A 22,365-nucleotide genomic window follows, 5' to 3' on the forward strand; every position below is an offset into this window, starting at 1 on the left:
ACAAGCATGCAGATGAGTGTCCCTGAGATGGTTTCTGACAGTTTGTGCAGAAATTCTTCGGTTGTGCAAATCCACAGTTTTATCAACAGTCAAGGTAAACTGGTCTCAGATGACCCCGCAGGTGAAGAAGCCGGATGTGAAGATCCTGGAATGGCATGATTTCACATGGTTTGCAGTTGTGAGGCCGGTTGGACGTATTGCCAAACTCTCTAAAATGATATTGGAGGTGGCTTATGGCAGAGCTCTGGTGGACATTATTGCAGTCAGCATGCCAATTGCACGCTCCCTCAAAACTTGTGCCAATGTGCAAAAAACTGCACATTTTAGACTGGCCTTTTACTGTCCACACGTTTTAAGACGACTATCATCATTACTGTTCCCAAGAACTCTAAGGCTTCATGGCACAATGACTACTGCCCTGTAGCACTGACATCTGAATTCATGAAGTTCTTTGAAAGGCTGGTTAAGGCACACATTAACTCCATCATCCCAGACACCCTAGACCCACTCCAATGTTCATACCGCCCCAACAGATCCATAGACGACGCAATCTCAATTGCACTCCACACTGATGAAAATAATACCTATGTGAGAATGCTGTTCATTGACCACAGCTCAGTGTTCAAAACCATTGTCCCCTCCAAGCTCATCACCAAGCTTAGAACCCTGGGACTGAACACCTCCCTCTGCAACTGGATCCTGGACTTCCTGAGGGTAGGCAACATCACCTCTGCCACGTTGACCCGCAACACGGGGGGGGGGGGGGGGGGGGGGGGGGGGGGGGGGGTTGTGCTTAGTCCCTTCCTGTACTCCCTGTTCACTCAACACCATCATCAAGTTTGCTAACGACACAACGGTGGTAGGCCTGATCAATGGCTACGATGAGACTCAGTGGCGGAACTACAGTTTTATACATGGGGTGGCAAAAGCTAATTCAGGGGGTCCATAGAACATGACAGAAAATGTGTGTGTAACCCTAACCTGGCATCTAAGGAGAATGAATGAATCCTATGATTGCTGATTAGAAGTAGAAGTGATAATTCACTTAACCCGGAGTTCTTCAATGTGGCAGATAGTGTGGTCCAAAAGGATTACTTCACGATAATTCTTTAACATACTATGAATAGTCAGCGTCTCTACCTCAGAACTGCGGCAAAATTTCTTTCTCTCTCTCTCTCACACACACACACACACACACTGTGTACTGTACTCACATACTGGAGAGACTTGGTTCATGAATATATAATCTGGGTCTATAAGTGCTGAACATCCAAAATATTTTAGGAAAATAAAGCTCAAGCACCAAGGAGATAAGATAGCATTTGTGTGTTACATAAATTGCATAGTTTATTTTCAAAAAAGTACATTTATAAAAAAAAAACGCTGCAATTTGACATACCATGTATCAAGCAGAAACTAGAAGAAAAATATAGAATTTTGGTCCCCATCAATATTACAAATGTACAGTATCATAATTATGCTCAATTATATTATGTTAACTAATAGCAGAGAAAATATTTCGAATTGGCGTAATCAAGACCAAATTAAATCTGTGTGACATAATTCTGTGGTTCTGATTGATCATTTTAGAATGTCATTGTACTAGCTAGTACACAGTGCAGGTTTTAATCATGACCAGAGGGACCGCCTAAGTGCCAAATTATCCTAGGTAGATTTAAAACAGCATAATTCTGCGGTTCTGGTGTGAACTGGCAAAATGTTCCACAAACTCATCCATGTTGAGGGAGCGTGCCCTCCTTGATTCAACACTGAGAATTCCGAGGTGACTTAACCTGTCATCAACCATTGTTGTTCTAAGGTAGGTTTAAATCAGTTTTAAAGCTGAGAAGCTTCTCTCGCAAGAAGCACTGCAGACTGGTGTAACAACAGAAATCTTACTAAGTCGAAATACACTGCTCAAAAAAATAAAGGGAACACTAAAATAACACATCCTAGATCTGAATGAATGAACTATTCTTATTAAATACTTTTTTCTTTACATAGTTGAATGTGCTGACAACAAAATCACACAAAAATTATCAATGGAAATCAAATTTATCAACCCATGGAGGTCTGGATTTGGAGTCACACTCAAAATTAAAGTGGAAAACCACACTACAGGCTGATCCAACTTTGATGTAATGTCCTTAAAACAATTCAAAATGAGGCTCAGTAGTGTGTGTGGCCTCCACGTGCCTGTATGACCTCCCTACAACGCCTGGGCATGCTCCTGATGAGGTGGCGGATGGTCTCCTGAGGGATCTCCTCCCAGACCTGGACTAAAGCATCCGCCAACTCCTGGACAGTCTGTGGTGCAACGTGGCGTTGGTGGATGGAGCGAGACATGATGTCCCAGATGTGCTCAATTGGATTCAGGTCTGGGGAACGGGCGGGCCAGTCCATAGCATCAATGCCTTCCTCTTGCAGGAACTGCTGACACACTCCAGCCACATGAGGTCTAGCAGTGTCTTGCATTAGGAGGAACCCAAGGCCAACCGCACCAGCATATGGTCTCACAAGGGGTCTGAGGATCTCATCTCGGTACCTAATGGCAGTCAGGCTACCTCTGGCGAGCCCATGGAGGGCTGTGCGGCCCCCCAAAGAAATGCTACCCCACACCATGACTGACCCACCGCCAAACCGGTCATGCTGGAGGATGTTGCAGGCAGCAGAACGTTCTCCACGGCGTCTCCAGACTGTCACGTCTGTCACATGTGCTCAGTGTGAACCTGCTTTCATCTGTGAAGAGCACAAGGCGCCAGTGGCGAATTTGCCAATCTTGGTGTTCTCTGGCAAATGCCAAACGTCCTGCACGGTGTTGGGCTGTAAGCACAACCCCCACCTGTGGACGTCGGGCCCTCATACCACCCTCATGGAGTCTGTTTCTGACCGTTTGAGCAGACACATGCACATTTGTGGCCTGCTGGAGGTCATTTTGCAAGGCTCTGGCAGTGCTCCTCCTTGCACAAAGGCGGAGGTAGCGGTCCTGCTGCTGGGTTGTTGCCCTCCTACGGCCTCCTCCACATCGCCTGATGTACTGGCCTGTCTCCTGGTAGCGCCTCCATGCTCTGGACACTACGCTGACAGACACAGCAAACCTTCTTGCCACAGCTCGCATTGATGTGCCATCCTGGATGAGCTGCACTACCTGAGCCACTTGTGTGGGTTGTAGACTCCGTTTCATGCTACCACTAGAGTGAAAGCACCGCCAGCATTCAAAAGTGACCAAAACATCAGCCAGGAAGCATAGGAACTGAGAAGTGGTCTGTGGTCACCACCTGCAGAACCACTCCTTTATTGGGGGTGTCTTACATTTACATTTACATTTTAGTCATTTAGCAGACGCTCTTATCCAGAGCGACTTACAGTAGAGTGCATACATTTTTATTACATTTACATACAGAGACAAGGATATCCCTACCGGCCAAACCCTCCCTAACCCGGACGACGCTATGCCAATTGTGCGTCGCCCCACGGACCTCCCGGTTGCGGCCGGCTGCGACAGAGCCTGGGCGTGAACCCAGAAACTCTGGTGGCGCAGCTAGCACTGCGATGCAGTGCCCTAGACCACTGCGCCACCCGGGAGGCTTGCTAATTGCCTATAATTTCCACCTGTTGTCTATTCCATTTGCACAACAGCATGTGAAATTTATTGTCAATCAGTGTTGCTTCCTAAGTGGACAGTTTGATTTCACAGAAGTGTGATTGACTTGGAGTTACATTGTGTTGTTTAAGTGTTCCCTTTATTTTTTTGAGCAGTGTAGCTCATGGAAGATGTCTTTATACGGTTCTAGAAACACAACAAAGTCAAGGAGAGTAGACAGTATGTCCCTTCCACTTTTCTCTCTCCTATCAAGTAGCCTCTTGGTTTGAGGAACCTCATGTTTGAGGTCCTCTAAATCTGACTCTTAGATCTGAGCAAAGGCAAACAGAGGCTCCTCATTCAAGAATGTTGTACTCTTTGGGTTGAGAAACTGGACCCCTTGCATTATCTTGCAATTCTTCTTTGAAAAACGCCTCTGCAGCTCAGCTGTGAGACTGTCAAGCACCTGATAAAAGATAGCTCTTTGGAAGCTCTCACCGTCACTTCCGTCACAATTTTTCTGTCCTACAGCGCTCATCATCAATGAGTCGTGAAATCTTAAGCTTTCTTTAGGCTGTATTTTACACACTGTTTGTACACTTATTTTGCAGTGCTCTGCCATCTCTTCAACCTCTTTCCAAAGTTCTCCAAAGTAACCCTCACTTCTGTAGTCCTGTAATGTGTCTGTAAGGGCATCTACTAGATCCACAGCCCTTGCTGGGTCAAGAGAGCTTGATTGGAGCATGTCAGAAAGACATTTTGGCATGTCAAGCATTTTATAAAAGGTAACCAAAAGCCCTATGAAATGTAAATCTATCTGAGAAAGAAGGCCCCTTGCCTCCACTGATCTATCACCACTATTTTCAAGTGTGATATCCTGTAGCACTCTCAGAAGTCCTGGAAGCCTGTCCCTCAGATTACGGCATGCCATGTATCTGCATGCCCACCTTACATCCGTAAGTCTCTGTAGTTCCCTGGGCTGCTGCTGTGGATACAGCTCTTTCTGAACTGCAAGCCACTTGAGATGAACGTACAAGTGAGATACAAAGTTATAAAGGTTCTGCAGGAGAGCAAAAATGTGAACTGCCTCAGGCACTGATTTTACAGCACCGACAAGAACCAAATTCAAACAATGTGCATTACAGTGCACATAAAATGCAAACTTGCACTCTTTTTAATCCGTGCAGACACACCATAATGCTTTCCGCTCATGGCGGATGCACCATCATAGCCTTGCCCCACAAGATTATTTCTGGAGTCCTGACCATGTTTTTCAAGGCAATCAATTATCATTTTTGTGAGACCTGCTGCATCTAAGCTTTCAGCTGACTGAAAGTGTAAAAAGCTTTTGTGGATGGCCCTTGTTGTAATAGTACCTCACAACTAAAGACATTTGTTTTTTTTCCTTTAAATCTTTGGTTTCATCTGCAATTACACTAAAAACGTCACTTTCTTTTACTTCTCTTATTATTTCACTTTGTACCACCTCAGCTAAGCCCTCAATAACTTTGTTCTGGATTTGGTGGCTTGTGTACTTAGCATTGCCACATGCATTCATCCTTTTGTCTATGAGAGGATCATGCTTTGCTATTTCTTCTAAGATTGTCAAAAAATTACCTTTGTTGTGAGAGTCATCAGACTCTCAATGACCTCTCTGCGCTATATTTTGAGTGCCAGTTAATAGGAGCACATCTGCAATTGTTTTGATGTAAGTACAGTTTTCCTCCACTTCTTCCGGTCCTTATTTATGACATCTAACATTGATGAGTTGCTGTCAATAGCCATGTAACACACAAATGCTATCTTATCTCCTGTCACGCCCTGACCTTAGTATTCTTTGTTTTCTTTATTATTTTAGTTAGGTCAGGGTGTGACATGGGGAATGTTTGTGTTTTGTTGGTTTTGGGTGTTTCTATGGTAAAGGGGTTGTTGGGTGTAGTATATGGGTTTGTGTTGAGTACATGTGTCTAGCGTTGTCTATGTATGTTTAGTTGTCTAGGAGAGTCTATGGTTACCTGAATGAGTTCCCAATTAGAGACAGCTGATTTTGTCCCCAGCCCGGTGCCACCAGTCCCGGCACCACGCACCAGGCCTACAGTGCGCCTCAGCCGGCAGGAGTCTGCCGTCTGCACAGCGATGCCTGAACTGCCCGTCTGCCAAGCGCCATCTGAGCCATCCGTCTCCCCAGCGCCATCTGAGCCATCCGTTTCCCCAGCGCCATCTGAGCCATCCGTCTCCCCAGCGCCGTCTGAGCCATCCGTCTGCCATGAGCCTGCAAAGCCGCCCGTCTGCCATGAGCCTGCAAAGCCGCCCGTCTGCCATGAGCCTGCAAAGCCGCCCGTCTGCCATGAGCCTACAGAGCCGTCCGCCAGACAGGAGCCGCTAGAGTCGCCCGCCAGACAGGAGCCGCTAGAGCCGCCCGCCAGACAGGATCTGCCAGAGCCGCCAACCAGACAGGATCTGCCAGAGCCGCCAACCAGACAGGATCTGCAAGAGCCGCCAACCAGACAGGATCTGCCAGAGCCGCCAACCAGACAGGATCTGCCAGAGCTGTCAGCTAGCCATGAGCAGCCAGATCCGTCAGCCAGCCATGAGCAGCCAGATCCGTCAGTCAGCCATGAGCAGCCAGATCCGTCAGTTAGCCATGAGCAGCCAGATCCGTCAGCTAGCCATGAGCAGCCAGATCCGTCAGCTAGCCATGAGCAGCCAGATCCGTCAGCCAGCCATGAGCAGCCAGATCCGTCAGCTAGCCATGAGCAGCCAGATCCGTCAGCTAGCCATGAGCAGCCAGATCCGTCAGCCAGCCATGAGCAGCCAGATCAGTCAGCTAGCCATGAGCAGCCAGATCCGTCAGCTAGCCATGAGCAGCCAGATCCGTCAGCTAGCCATGAGCAGCCAGATCCGTCAGCTAGCCATGAGCAGCCAGATCCGTCAGCCAGCCATGAGCAGCCAGATCCGTCAGCCAGCCATGAGCAGCCAGATCCGTCAGCCAGCCATGAGCAGCCAGATCCGTCAGACAGCCATGAGCAGCCAGATCCGTCAGCCAGCCATGAGCAGCCAGATCCGTCAGCTAGCCATGAGCAGCCAGATCCATCAGCTAGCCATGAGCAGCCAGATCCGTCAGCTAGCCATGAGCAGCCAGATCCGTCAGCCAGCCATGGGCCGTCCCTCAGTCCGGAGCTGCAGTCCCTCAGTCCGGAGCTGCAGTCCCTCAGCCTGGTGCTGCCCCTTATCCTGGTGCTGTCCCTTACCCTGGTACTGCCCCTTAGTTCGGAGCTGCCCCTGACCCTGGTACTGCCCCTTACCCTGGTACTGCCCCTTAGTCCGGAGCTGCCCCTTAGTCCGGAACTGCCCCTTAATGCAGTGTGGTTAATGTGGAGGGGGGTCTTTTGGAGGAAGCTAAGGAGGTGGTTAGGGACTGTGGTGACGTGGGGACCACGACCAGAGCCGGAGCCGCCACCGTGGATGGAAGCCCACCCAGACCCTCCCCTAGACTGGTTAATGGTGCGCTCGGAGTTCGCACCTTAAGGGGGGGTTATGTCACGCCCTGACCTTAGTATTCTTTGTTTTCTTTATTATTTTAGTTAGGTCAGGGTGTGACATGGGGAATGTTTGTGTTTTGTTGGTTTTGGGTGTTTCTATGGTAAAGGGGTTGTTGGGTGTAGTATATGGGTTTGTGTTGAGTACATGTGTCTAGCGTTGTCTATGTATGTTTAGTTGTCTAGGAGAGTCTATGGTTACCTGAATGAGTTCCCAATTAGAGACAGCTGATTTCGGTTGTCTCTGATTGGGAGCCTTATTTAGGGTAGCCATAGGCTTTCATTTGTTGTGAGTAGTTGTCTATGTGATACGTTTGTAGCCAGTGTGTGCACATCGTTATTTAGCTTCACGATCGTTTTCTTGTTTTGTTTATTTCGTAAGTGTGTTTGTTTCGTTTGCCTTCTTCGTCAATAAAAAGGAGATGGCTTATTTTCCTAAAGCTGCGTTTTGGTCCGTCAATCCTCCACACGATCGTGACATCTCCTTGGTGCTTGAGCTTTATAGACCCAGATTATAAATTCATGAAAACAGAGTGAGAATTACCAGTCTTTTGAGGTTTTTGGATTGAAGTTTACACACCTTGAGTGATATGTAGGAAATGTATCGAATGATATATGAAGGAGTATATTGTTGCATTGTTTGTTTTGTTTGGTTTGATAAATCTCATCAGATTGGGTCTGCTGGATAATCAGGATAACTTCCTGACCCTGTGACTGATCCTATGACTCTGCGATGAGGTTGACAGTGTGATAAAGGGAGTATAAACCAATTTGGTTAAATTGTTTCAACAGAATGTGATGTTGTTTTTTTTCTTTTACATGTGTTTTAGAGTTTGATTATAGAATATTGGTAGTAGTAATAATTTGACATACAGTAGTTTGGATTTCTTGAAATGTTTGTCAGGATTTCCTGAATCAGAGATGCACTGAACTGAATTGTTGTTCTGATCTGTCCTTTCTCGGGGTTATGGTGGAGATGGTATCTAGACACATGAAGGGATCATTTGACCAAAGTCCACGTGGAGTGAGCATGGAGAGATATCCGTTCCAAAACTTCTCTCATATTGCTGGTATACTTGTTGGCGAATGGACAAGACATAATGAGTTGTGGTGAGGTTCAGGTGAAACATTGAAATTGGGACATTGTCATGGGCCATCCACTTTGAACTGTGAAGCTATCTGAAGAAGAAAAATTAAGAAATGCCTGAAGAATGAGTGCTAGGAAAGGGAGGGGTTGGTCAACTGTGCCCGTAATTGATTTAGACTTGTCTAAAGTTGTTGTTTTGGGGTATCAGGTTGATTGTGGAGGTATACACTGCTAAATGTATAGTAATTTAGGCTAAGAATGCATTGAGATACTGATCTGTAATTATAATCGTGATGAGAAAGTTATAATACTAGAATTATAGGATAATTATATTGAATGTTAATATGAATGTACATTCTAGAGGTCGACCGATTAATCGGAATGGCCGATTAATCGGGGCCGATTTCAAGTTTTCATAACAATCGGAAATCGGTATTTTTGGGCGCCGATTTGCCGTTTTTTATTTTTTTATTTTTTTACCTTTATTTAATCTTTATTTAACTAGGCAAGTCAGTTAAGAACACATTCTTATTTTCAATGACGGCCTAGGAACGTTCTGCCTCGACAGATTTTTAACCTTGTCAGCTCGGGGGATCCAATCTTGCAACCTTACAGTTAACTAGTCCAATGCTCTAACACCTGATTACATTGCACTCCACGAGGAGCCTGCCTGTTACGCGAATGCAGTAAGCTAAGGTAAATTGCTAGCTAGCATTAAACTTCTCTTATAAAAATCAATGATTCAATCAATGACTGTCATTGCTCCAATGTGTACTTAACCATAAACATCAATGCCTTTCTTAAAATCAATACACAAGTATATATTTTTAAACCTGCATATTTAGCTAAAATAAATCCAGGTTAGCAGGCAATATTAACCAGGTGAAATTGTGTAATTTCTCTTGCGTTCATTGCACACAGAGTCAGGGTATATGCAACAGTTTGGGCCGCCTGGCTCTTTGCGAACTAATTTTCCAGAATATTTACTTAATTATGACATTACATTGAAGGTTGTGCAATGTAACAGGAATATTTAGACTCATGGATGCCACCCGTTAGATAAAATACGGAACGGAAAAATCGTTTTGTTTTCGAGGTGATAGTTTCCGGATTAGTCAAAGGTATATGGTTTAGAGAGAAATAGTCGACGCGTTATAATTTCTGTAATAACTTGCGGCTGAACTTGAAATGGGTTCCTTCGTTATTTTACCGTTCATGTCTTCCATAGAGAATGTCTTGATCTACTTCAAATAAGGTCTGTGTTTCGTGCATGCTTAAACCGCCTCACCGTTTAGATACCCGTGTAAATCTCACTAGGATAAGGTAAACCGCCTCGACGTTTTGATACCCGTGTAAATCTCACTAGGATAAGGTAACGTTTGTCAACATATTTTCATAAATCCACTCTACAAAAAAAATGATCTTGGCTTATATTTAGCCAATATTGATCAGAGTTACCTTGTCCTATGGATATCTACACAGTTATAAAATTGGCACGGTGGTGTAAGCCTACACGAAACACAGACCTTATTTTAAGTGAATCTAAAAATATCCTATGGAATAAATGAAGGAACCGCATTTCAGATTTTGCTAGAAGGTGTCATGGGAATTATGACTCGCACTTTGGCCGTCAATTCTTACCATGCCCATTATTAAAATAGGATTTCCTCCATATAGAAATTACAGTTTTTGTTTTCAACATTCATCACAGATAACTTAAACTCTATTTTTATTCAAACAGTTGAGAGGTATTAGTCTCCTAAGCAGACTCTTCAGTATCATTGTCACTTGGCTGTGAGTGTGTGTATCATTGTCACAGAGCTGTGAGTGTGTGTGTGTATTTATGTATTATATTAAGTTAAAATAAAAGTGTTCATTGTTCATTCAATATTGTTGCAATTGTCATTATTACAAAAATGTGTGTGTGTGTATGATATATATATATATAAAAAATACATTAAAATAAATCGGCCGATTAATCGGTATCGACCTTTTTTGTCCTCCAATAATCGGTCGACCTCTAGTACATTCTGCCAGTGTTGATATGTGTTAAGTTCAGGGTTTTCATTTTGAGTGATATAACCAATGTGAATCACTGAGCAATGTCATTCCGGATTTTGGTTGGATAATTAATTGGGTTTTAATTCTGATTTGGAAACTGAAGGATTTCCCTGACCTATTCCTGACTACATCTCTGATGAAGACCCCAATTCTGAGCATAAGGACCCAGATATGGAGCTCATGTTCCTACTGAGTGTACAAAGTGCACAGAGAGATGTCACTGGTGCCACAGATGATGTCACAGATGTCACAGATGTCACTGGTGTAGGAAGGGTTCGTTCTAAATGGGGTGGACATTTTCGTTATGCTGACCCCTACCTTTGTGCGTGGTGCCAGCGTGATGACTGTCCTATCTGCTGAAATTAAGCTTGTGTGTGATGTTAATTTTATGGGTTTTATGTTCCAAATTGACTTTGTTTTGATAAAGAAGGTATTAAGCTCAGCAACCCAGAGGAAGGTTGTTTACCATGGATGAAATGTCAGGCACCAGAGGGATGTATTTTGTTAGTTTAAATGTATACTTAACAAACTTGAACTTTTCTAGAAGAAACTTGAGTTTCTTGAGAGGGGAATGTGAGGGAAAAAGCCTACCAGGGTAAACCACCAGAGGTGGACCGCAACAATGATCCACAACCAGGACATCCAGTGGTCATTTTTATGGTGGTGTGTAACTTGCAGGATAACTCCAAGATTGAAACCACCAGAGGGGGACTGTCATGACTCTCACTCCTGGGTGAGGATCAAAGATAGCCCCCCACGGGAGAAGAAGTGGGGAAGTAGGGCAGAATTTTTATGTTTGGAAAAATAACGTTCATATTGTAAGCTGCCTATTTCTCAGGTCCAGATGCTAGAATATGCATATAATTGACGGAGTAGGATAGAAAACACTCTAAAGTTTCCAAAACTGTCAAAATATTGTCTGTGAGTATAACAGAACTGATTTTGCAGGCGAAAACCTGAGGAAATCCAACCCGGAAGTGACTTCTATTTTGAAAAATCACTGTTCCATGCCTTTCGTCCATTTAAAGGGATATCAACCAGATTCCTTTGAAAAAAGGAACGAGATTTATCAAAACGCGTCAGTGGATAGGCGGATGTCCCTCCATTAGTTGTTGCGCCAGACACTTGTTGCTCGACATTTTCTTTCTCTCCAGTATTGAATAGTTTACAGTCCGGTTGAAATATTATCGATTATTGATGTTAAAAACAACCTGAGGATTGATTATTAAAAACATTTGACATGTTTTTACGACCTTTACGGATACTATATGGAACTTTCGTCGAGCCTTGATGACTTGCCTAAGGCTGTGGAATACTGAACATAACGCGCCAAACAAATGGAGGTATTTTGATATAAAAAAAATCTTTATCGAACAAATGGAACATTTATTGTGTAACTGGGAGTCTCGTGAGTGCAAAAGATCATCAAAGGTAAGCGATTAATTTTATTGCTTTTCTGGCTTTCGTGACCATTCTACATGGCTGCTAGGTGTTCTTACTGTTTTGTCTAGTGATCGATAAACTCACAAACGCTTGGATTGCTTTCGCTGTAAAGCATATTTTCCAAATCTGACACGATAGGTGGATTAACAACAAGCTACGCTGTGTTTTGGTATATTTCACTTGTGATTTCATGAAAATAAATATTTTTATTTTTTATTTGGCGCTCTGCAATTCAGCGGTTGTTTACGAAAATGATCCCGCTAAAGGGATCCGTGTGTCAAGAAGTTAACGCCGGTCGTAAACTTTCTCTCTCTCGCCCTGCAGTATTGAACAAAATAGTGTGCTGTGTGTGTGAAGAGAGACTCTTGACAAAATTAGTTTTCAAATCCAAACGTTTGGAATGGTTGGTGGGGATCCAAACAATAAATCCTGTCAAAAGTGTATTGTTTTGTGATATCATTAAGGACGGTATAATTAAATAACTGTATCTCTGAAAGTGTACACATTCGAGGGGTCAGGTTTGCATCTAAATGTTGTAAAACGTATATGATTAAAAATTCAACTATTTGTGAAAAGATAGCAATGTGATTTTAGCCTTCTAAATGAGAATTGTTTTTCTTGCAAAACTTGTGCCAGTCAGTGCCCCAAATGAGGTCAGAGTTTGTGTCCACATGATGGAACTCCCCTTTTTCCAGAGTGCATAAAAGGACTGCTAATGAAATTTACATTAGACCAGCGTGACAGACAGCGTGAGATGAACGTTGTGAAATTGTGGGAACCTATGAAAAGGAGACCAAAACATGCCGTGTTGCTGCCGGTGTGTAAAGTGGTCCTAGCTGTACCCTGAATAAACAACCATTGAGACCAGTCTATGTGCAGAGCGAGCTGAAAACGTGACAAATGGTTTAAAACTACAACACCAGAAATGGTAAGACCCTCTGAAACTCTCAAGTGAAGAAGATAAAGACTATACCGGAATATTCAGTCTGCAGCTGTTTAAGTACTGTTAGTCTAGTAAACTCGACCAAAGACCACCGCATGTGGAACACCTGAAGGATCCAGTCTAACGAACACTCAGAGACAAAGAAGCCTACTACAACTACAAAGGACATTGTGGCCTCTGGTGGATAAACCAGAGACTTCTGTCAAACTACTCCCAATAGACGGACCAGGTGATTCCAACAGAGAGACGACAAAGACATAGAAGCGTAAATAAGTGTTGCATTTCTAAATCCGAATGAGTGGTTGTTAGGGTGCTAAATATCCACATTTAGGATGAGCGTGTTTTCCACATGTATGCCCACTCTCATGTATGCCCACTCTCTGCCCACTCTCTGTCTCTCCCGCTCTTTCTTTCCCATACACAATTTCATTGTGTAACAAGCCGTCATATCGGGTTAGTCCACTAGGGACTTTTCATTGCATTATGTTAGTAATCAATTCAACCTATACTGTGTGTGTTTCGGTATTTCTGTGTGATTATTTAGTTAGTTAGTAAATAAAAAATTAAGCCAAGTTGTGAATCGATGATTCATCATTTAGGTTAGGGTTCGGGCAGATTCACGAAGTCAACGACATCCAGAATGAGATTGATGAGGTAATCATTAATAATTTACGTTTGTTGATGTAAGAGAAATGTATATCTTTAGAGTTTAAGTCGTGAGATAACTTATTTAACAATATTCTTTCCTGTGGTGCCCCAAGATTGCTAAGGAGTTAATTGTTACATGGTTAATGTAATCACATAATAATTAAACCTAGTTAATTGATTTAATAAAATAACAGTCATAACATTAATGGTAGTCACGTCACAACAGTATACATTATTCACACACACGGGACTACAGACTCACTGACACTCCAACACACCCACATAACATGCACACACATTTATACTGACTCTACACACAACCACACTCACATACGATCTTGATTTACGCTGCTTCTACTCTGTTTATCATACATCCTGATGCCTAGTTACCTTAGCTCTATACATACTGTATCTACCTCTATCACTCCAGTGTCCCTGCACATTTTAAATATGGTACTGGAACTGACCCTGTATATATCTTGTAAATTTCTCCCGTTCTGTTATTTCTTGTTTTTATTTCTCATGTTTTTTTCTACCTTATATTTTTTGTACTACATTGATATTGATTACTGCATTGCTGGGTTTAGCGCTTGCAGGAAAGGCATTTCACTGTACTTTTCATGTGACTTTAAAACTTGACACTTGAGAAGCTTGACATCATGTGCCTAACTGAAACCTGAAAGCATGGAGTCTTATCTTACTCGGCCCTAAATGAGGCCTGCCCACCTGGTTACAGAATCATGAGAATCAAAAATATATGGACACCCCTTCAAATTAGTGGATTCGTCTATTTTGGCCACACATGTTGCTGACAGGTGTATTAAATCGAGCACACAGCCATGCAATCTCCATAGACAAACATTGGCAGTAGAATGGCCGTACTGAAGAGCTCAGTGACTTTCAACGTGGCAGCATCATAGGATGCCACCTTTTCAACAAGTCAGTATGTCAAATTTCTACCCCGTCAACTGTAAGTGCTATTATTGTGAAATGGAAACGTCTAGGAACAACAATGGCTCAGCCGTGAAGTGGTAGGCCACACAAGCTCACAAAACGGGAACACCGAGTGCTGATGCCCGTAACATGTAAAAATCATCTGTTCTCGGTTGCAACACTCACTACCGAGTTCCTCTGGAACACAGCATGTGGGCTGAGTTGAGCGGTTGGAAATCCCCCTCATCACTCATGGAGCAGTGATTGCCCACCGCATCACAGAAAAAAAGAATACTGCTACAAATTCGCTCCATTCATTAAAATCACAATTTAACCAACACCCATCAATTTTTGTGACTACCTGGACCGACCATTTGGTTTTGAAGTATAAACATGAATAAACATGAAAAGGTGAATGTAAGAAGCGTACATAACTTCAAATCGTCTGCATGTCATATTAACAGCATATAAACATGCTCTGTCGCAGCCGGCCACGCCTGGGAGGTCCGTGGGGGCGACGCACAATCGTCCGGGTTAGGGAGGGTTTGGCCGTTAGGGATATAGGGATATGTCTCATCGCGCACCAGCGACTCCTGTGGGGGGCCGGGCGCAATGCACGCTAACCACGGTCGCTAACCAAGGTTGCTAGGAACATGGTGTTTTCTCCGACACACATTGGTGCGGCTTGCTTCGGGTTGGATGCGCGTTGGGTTGTGTTTCGGAGGACGCATGGCTTTCGACCTTCGTCTCTCCCGAGCCCGTATGGGAGTTGTAGCGATGAGACAAGATAGTAAAACTACTAACAATTGGGGAGAAAAAGGGGGTAAAAAAAAAAAATATATATATTTATATATATATATACTGTATATATATATATTTTTTTTAATCAACACATGATCCAACAATGCACTAAGCAACCGTTCTCTCTGCATGGTGTTTAGGGAAACGCATGTTACATCTTCGGCGATCGTTGGAAAGATACATTGTTAAAACACTCCTAAGCCTAAGTTCCATCGCTATCGGGAAAACCCAGAGCAATAAATATTTAGAATGTAGTATTTGAAAAGTATTTACCATGAAGTTGGCGCCTCTCAGAATGTTCTTCCGTATGACCATACATCATAACTGCAATGTAAGTATTTCAGTAAAACAAATGCTATATTAAGTGCAAATGGAAATTAGACTAATTAGTATCCTTACTTTGGAGAATAAAAAAAAAACTTTCCAACACCAAACACCACTGTTTTGTGTCAATATCTGTCAGGCTTAAATGCAATGCACAACATTACTCAGCATTATGATTACAGCTTCCAGATAAAACATCTACTGTAACAAGTAGCCTACTCTAACATGAAGGAAATATAACGGTGTAAATGCACTTACCATGGGAAAAGGTTAATAGGCAAGTAACTATCCAGGAATGGTTTACCCTGTACACTGTAAATGCAAAAAACATGCAAATATATATTTTTTTAAACATGCAAATAATTACATTCATGGGGCAATTCAAAGTTGCAAACATGCAAGCATCAATTATTTTTACTCAATGTCAGTATAAAAACTATACTTAGTGACTTACATAACAAAAAGTCCATTCTGAGTAATATTTTGTGACAAAGTTTAGCCAGTGAAGTAGGAAGGCGGCAGCTGAGGTTTTATTGTGGATATTACTCCATATCTGTGAGTCATAACATCCATGCCATATCTACTAGAGCATCAAGCTCTTTCGTTACAACAGAAACATTAGAACGTTTCACAAGACTACAAAGAACATGCAGATTGGGCTTTATTGTTGTTGTGCATATATACCATTAACTTTTATTGACGTATAGTCAGTGGTGTAAAGTAAAAATACTTTAAAGTACTACTTAAGTAAGTTTTTTGGGGTATCTGTACTTTACTATTTATATTTTTGACTACCTTTACTACATACCTAAAGAAAATAATGTACTTTTTACTCCATACATTTTCCCTGACACCCAAAAGTACTTGTTACATTTTGAATGCTCCTTAGAGGACTGGAAAATAGTCCAATGCACGCACTTATCAAGAGAACATCCCTGGTCATCCCTACTGTGTCACACCCTGATCAGTTTCAACTGTCCTCGTTATTGTCTCCACCCCCTCCAGGTGTCGCTTGTTTTCCCCAGTGTATTTATCCCTGTGTTTCCTGCCTCTCTGTGCCAGTTTGTGTTGCATGTTTCCAAGTCAACCAGCAGTTTTTCTGTTCTCCTCCTTTTTCCTAGTCCTCCTGGTTTGGACCCTTGCCTGTTTCTGGACTTTGTACCCGCCTGCCTGACCATTCTGCCTGCCTTGACCACGAGCCTGTCTGCCACTCTGTACCTCTTGGACTCTGAACTGGTTTTTACCTTTTTTCCTGTCCATGACCATTCTCTTGCCTACCCCTTTGGATTAATAAACATTGTAAGACTCCAACCATCTGCCTCCTGCCTCTGCATTAGGTTCTCGCCTTGTGCCTTGATATACTGCCTCTGATCTGGCGGACTCAATAAGCACAAATGCTTCATTTTGTAAATTATGTTGGAGTGTTGGAGTGTGGCCGTACAGTTTTTTTTAAAGGTTAATATAAGGGATTTTAAATTATTTATATTTCTACTGTTGATAAAGTATATTTTAGCAATTACATTTACTTTTGGTACTTAAGTATATTTAAAACCAAATACTTTGACTTTTACTCAAGTATTTTATTGGGTGACTCACTTTTACTTGAGTCATTTTATATTAAGGTATCTTTAATTTGACTCAAGTATGGCTATTGGGTACTTTGTATACACAACGTGTTTTAGTTGCAACTATTCAACTTTTTTCCAGCTATTCAACTTGTTTTCAATATAAACTGAACAAAAAGATAAATGCAACAATTTCAAAGATTTTACTGAGTTACAGTTTATATAAGGAAATCACCCAACTGAAATAAATGGGTTCTAATCTATGATTTCACATGACTGGGAATACAGATATACATCAGTTGGTCACAGTTGAGTCACATTTGTTTTTCTGAGTGACTCGTTATTTTAGTAATTCGATTTATCTGCTGGCTTCAAATTCTCCAGCAGGATTTAAAGATTCTGTATTGTCAGTCCGTCAGCTGGTGGCCGCACAGCCTCCGCAGACGTCAGGGCTTTCATACTTCTTGACCTTAGCGGAGCAAAGCAGAGCTATTGTGAAGTTGTCAAGGAAGTGAGTTTGTGTTTATACAGGACGTACCGCCCCCTCCTACCGTCAACCAATCATGCCAATGTGGAGCTATATGGAGCCCTCTGCATTGTTACAATTTGAGAGGCACACGCGGTACGGAGCTTGATCACGTCATTTCCGGTCACAACTTGTAGACTTGTTTACGTGCTGTTTTGCGTTTTGTTGCTAACCTTACTTTGCTACCTGACAACTTTACGGTTTTTACTTTTTAATTACCGTTTATATTTTTAGTTTTTCCCTCGCTCAACTTTTTTTTCATTCAACTTTTTCACTCCGGACGCTTTATCTGGACGTGGTTCGTCAGGATCTCCACCAGCCGGAGCTAAATAGTAACATTAACATGATGCCTTCTAATTGCAGTCGCTGTACTCATAATATACAGGAGAACGATCGCCTTACGGCGAGGATAGCTGTGCTGCAAGCCCAGCTTCAGACGCAATCGTTAGGCAAGGGTAATTTCAGTGTAGGAAAGGATGAAACAGCGTCTGTGCCACCAGTAAGTACAGATAGTAGTATAAATCCCCTCGCACAGTCCCTTCACCCGGACAACTTTCTCATGGCTTCTGGAGGGAAATGCTGTAGGAATGCTTAACCGGTGTTGCTCATTCAGCTGACAGAAACTTTCAACCGGTTCTCCCCATTAAGCAGCGAGTCGAAGTCAGAGGCCGAGCCTTCTCTGGTCTCTACTCCTCCCATTACGGGGTCTGAGACGCCGAAGCCTCCCACCATTAGCTCTGACAAATTGAAAACCCTAGTCATTGTTATCCACGTCGGCACCAACGATGTTAGGATGAAACAGTCAGAGGTCACCAAGCGCAACATAGCTTCAGTGTGTAAATCAGCTAGAAAGATGTGTCGGCATCAAGTAATTGTCTCTGGACCCCTCCCAGTTAGGGGGAGTGATGAGCTCTACAGCAGAGTCTCACAACTTAATCGTTGGTTGAAAACTGTTTTCTGCCCCTCCCAAAAGATAGAATTTGTAGATAATTGGCCCTCTTTCTGGGACTCACCCACAAACAGGACCAAGCCTGGCCTGTTGAGGAGTGACGGACTCCATCCTAGCTGGAGGGGTGCTCTCATCTTATCTACGAACATAGACAGGGCTCTAACTCCCCTAGCTCCACAATGAGATAGGGTGCAGGCCAGGCAGCAGGCTGTTAGCCAGCCTGCCAGTTTAGTGGAGTCTGCCACTAGCACAATCAGTGTAGTCAGCTCAGCTATCCCCATTGAAACCATGTCTGTGCCTCCACCTAGGTTGGGCAAAACTAAACATGGCGGTGTTCGCCTTAGCAATCTCACTGGAATAAAGACCTCTTCCATTCCTGCCATTATTGAAAGAGATTGTGATACCTCACATCTCAAAATTGGGCTACTTAATGTTAGATCCCTCACTTCCAAGGCAGTTACAGTCAATGAACTAATCACTGATCATAATCTTGATGTGATTGGCCTGACTGAAACATGGCTTAAGCCTGATGAATTGACTGTGTTAAATGATGCCTCACCTCCTGGTTACACTAGTGACCATATCCCCCGCGCATCCCGCAAAGGCGGAGGTGTTGCTAACAAAAACCCCCCGCTGTTTTCGTCTTTTGAGCTTCTGGTCATGAAATCTATACAGCCTACTCAATCACTTCTTATAGCTACTGTTTACTGGCCTCCTGGGCCATATACAGCGTTCCTCACTGAGTTCCCTGAATTCCTTTCGGACCTTGTAGTCATGGCAGATATTACAATTTTGGTTGACTTTAATATTCACATGGAAAAGTCAACAGACCCACTCCAAAAGGTTTTCGGAGCCATCATCGACTCCGAAAACATGTTTTATCCAACATGTCTCCGGACCTACTCACTGCCACAGTCATACTCTGGACCTAGTTTTGTCCCGTGGAATAAATGTTGTGGATCTTAATGTGTTTCCTCATAATCCTGGACTATCGGACCACCATTTTATTACGTTTGCAATCGCAACAAATAATCTGCTGAGACCTCAACCAAGGATCATCAAAAGTCGTGCTATAAATTCTCGGACAACCCAAAGATTCCTAGATGCCCTTCCAGACTCCCTCCGCCAACCCAAGGACGTCAGAGTACAAAAATCAGTTCACCACCTAACTGAGGAACTCAATTTAACCTTGCGCAATACCCTAGATGCAGTCGCACCCCTAAAAACAAAAAGCATTTGTCATAAGAAACTAGCTCCCTGGTATACAGAAAATACCCGAGCTCTGAAGCAAGCCTCCAGAAAAATTGGAACGGAAATGGCACCACACCAAACTGGAAGTCTTCCAACTAGCTTGGAAAGACAGTACAGTGCAGTATCGAAGAGCCCTCACTGCTGCTCGATCATCCTATTTTTCCAACTTAGAGGAAAATTAGAACAATCCTAAATTTATTTTTGATGTCGCAAAGCTAACAAAAAAGCAGCATTCCCCAAGAGAGGATGGCTTTCACTTCAGCAGTGATAAATTCATGAACTTCTTTGAGGAAAAGATCATGATCATTAGAAGAAATTATTTTTCCTGAAGAAAAAAAATGTATACGAAACGCTTCAGTCTGGTTTTAGACCCCAACATAGCACTGAGACTGCACTTGTGAAGGTGGTAAATGACCTTTTAATGGCGTCAGACCAAGGCTCTGCATCTGTCCTCATGCTCCTAGACCTTGGTTCTGCTTTTGATACCGTCGATCACCACATTCTTTTGGAGAGATTGGAAACCCAAATTGGTCTACACAGACAAGTTCTGGCCTTGTTTAGATCTCATCTGTCAGAAAGATATCAGTTTATCTCTGTGGATGGTTTGTCCTCTGACAAATCAACTGTAAATTTCGGTGTTCCTCAAGGTTCTGTTTTAGGACCACTATTGTTTTCACTACATATTTTACCTCTTGGTGATGTCATTCGAAACATAATGTTAACTTTCACTGCTATGCGGATGACACACAGCTGTACATTTCGATGAAACATGGTGAATCCCCAAAATTGCCCTTTCTGGAAGCCTGTGTTTCAGACATAAGGAAGTGGATGGCTGCAAATGTTCTACTTTTAAACTCGGACAAAACAGAGATGCTTGTTCTAGGTCCCAAGAAACAAAGAAATCTTCTGTTGAATCTGACAATTAATCTTGATGGTTGTACAGTCGTCTCAAATATAACTGTGAAGGACCTCGGCGTTACTCTGGACCCTGATCTCTCTTTTGACGAACTGTTTCAAAGACAGCTTTTTTCCATCTATGTAACAATGCAAAAATCTGAAAGTTTCTGTACAAAAATGATGCAGAAAAATGTATCCATGCTTTTGTCACTTCTAGGTTAGACTACTGCAATGCTCTACTTTCTGGCTACCCGGATAAAGCACTAAATAAACTTCAGTTAGTGCTAAACACGGCTGCTAGAATCTTGACTAGAACCAAAACATTTGATCTTATTACTCCAGTGCTAGCCTCTCTACACTGGCTTCCTGTTAAGGCAAGGGCTGATTTCAAGGTTTTACTGCTAACCTACAAAGCATTACATGGGCTTGCTCCTACCTATCTTTACAATTTGGTCCTATCCATGTGAGAGACGCAAACTCGGTCTCGACCTTAAAGTCTTTATTAAAGACTCATCTCTTCAGTAGGTCCTATGATTGAGTGTAGTCTGGCCCAGGAGTGTGAAGGTGAACGGAAAGGCACTGGCGTAACGAACCGCCCTTGCTGTCTGTGCCTGGCCGGTTCCCCTCTCTCCACTGGGATTCTCTGCCTCAAACCCTATTACAGGGGCTGAGTTACTGGCTTACTGGTGCTCTTCCATGCCGTTCCTAGGAGGGGTGCGTCACTTGAGTGGGTTGAATCACTGACGGGATCATCCTGTCCGGGTTGGCGCCCCCCCTTGGGTTGTGCCATGGGGGAGATCTTTGTGGGCTATACTCGGCCTTGTCTCAGGATGGTAAGTTGGTGGTTGAAGATATCCCTCTAGTGGTGTGGGGGCTGTGCTTTGGCAAAGTGGGTGAGGTTATAATATCCTGCCTGTTTGGCCCTGTCCGGGGATATCGTCAGACAGGGCCACATTGTCTCCCAACCCCTGCTGTCTCAGCCTCCAGTATTTATGCTGCAATAGTTTGTGTCGGGGGGCTGGCCTTCTAGGCAGAGTTCCTCTGTCCAGTGTCTGTGTTCTTTTGCCCATCTTAATCTTTTCTTTTTATTGTCCAGTCTGAGATATGGCTTTTCTTTGCATCTCTGCCTAGGCCAGCCTCCCGGAGTTGCCTCTTCACTGTTGACGTTGAGACTGGTGTTTTGCAGGTACTATTTAATGAAGCTGCCAGTTGAGGACTTGTGAGGCGTCTGTTTCTCAAACTAGACACTAATGTACTTGTCCTGTTGCTCAGTTGTGCACCGGGGCCTCCCACTCCTCTTTCTATTCTGGTTAGAGACAGTTTGTGCTGTTCTGTGAAGGGAGTAGTACACTGCGTTGTACGAGATGTTCATGGAATAGCCTTCATTTCTCAGAACAAGAATAGACTGACGAGTTTCAGAAGAAAGTGCTTTGTTTCTGGCCATTTTGAGTCTGTAATCGAGCCCACAAATGCTGATGCTCCAGATACTTAACTAGTCTAAACAAGGCCAGTTTTATTGCTTCTTTAATCAGAACAACAGTTTTCAGCTGTGCTAACAATTGCAAAAGGGTTTTCTAATGATCAATTAGCTAATCCAAGTTTATAATTTTAAAAGGCTAACACAACCTGCCATTGGATGGTTGCTGATAATGGGCCCCTGTACGCCTATGTAGATATTCCATTAAAAATCAACTGTTTCCAGCTACAATAGTAATTTACAACATTAACTATGTCTACACTGTATTTCTGATCAATTTGATGTTATTTTAATGGACAAAAAAATTCCTTTTCTTTCAAAAACAAGGACATTTCTAG

The 22,365-nt window shown here is 43.0% G+C and overlaps 1 protein-coding gene across 1 annotated transcript in view; it reads right to left on the reverse strand.

Annotated features, from left to right (window-relative positions):
• Window positions 1-15,675, reverse strand: part of LOC129853931 (interleukin-31 receptor subunit alpha) — a 33,475-nt gene extending 17,800 nt beyond the window's left edge. The window contains exons 1-2 of the mRNA XM_055920462.1: window positions 15,621-15,675; window positions 15,312-15,362 (exon numbers count right to left, since the gene is read on the reverse strand). The gene's annotated coding sequence lies outside the window, so the exon portion shown is untranslated. The remainder of the gene's footprint in view (window positions 1-15,311; window positions 15,363-15,620) is intronic.
• Window positions 15,676-22,365: the final 6,690 nt, after the last annotated feature.

The sequence above is a fragment of the Salvelinus fontinalis genome, chromosome 4 (genome assembly GCF_029448725.1).
Source record: "Salvelinus fontinalis isolate EN_2023a chromosome 4, ASM2944872v1, whole genome shotgun sequence".
In the NCBI taxonomy this organism is placed as follows: domain Eukaryota; kingdom Metazoa; phylum Chordata; class Actinopteri; order Salmoniformes; family Salmonidae; genus Salvelinus; species Salvelinus fontinalis.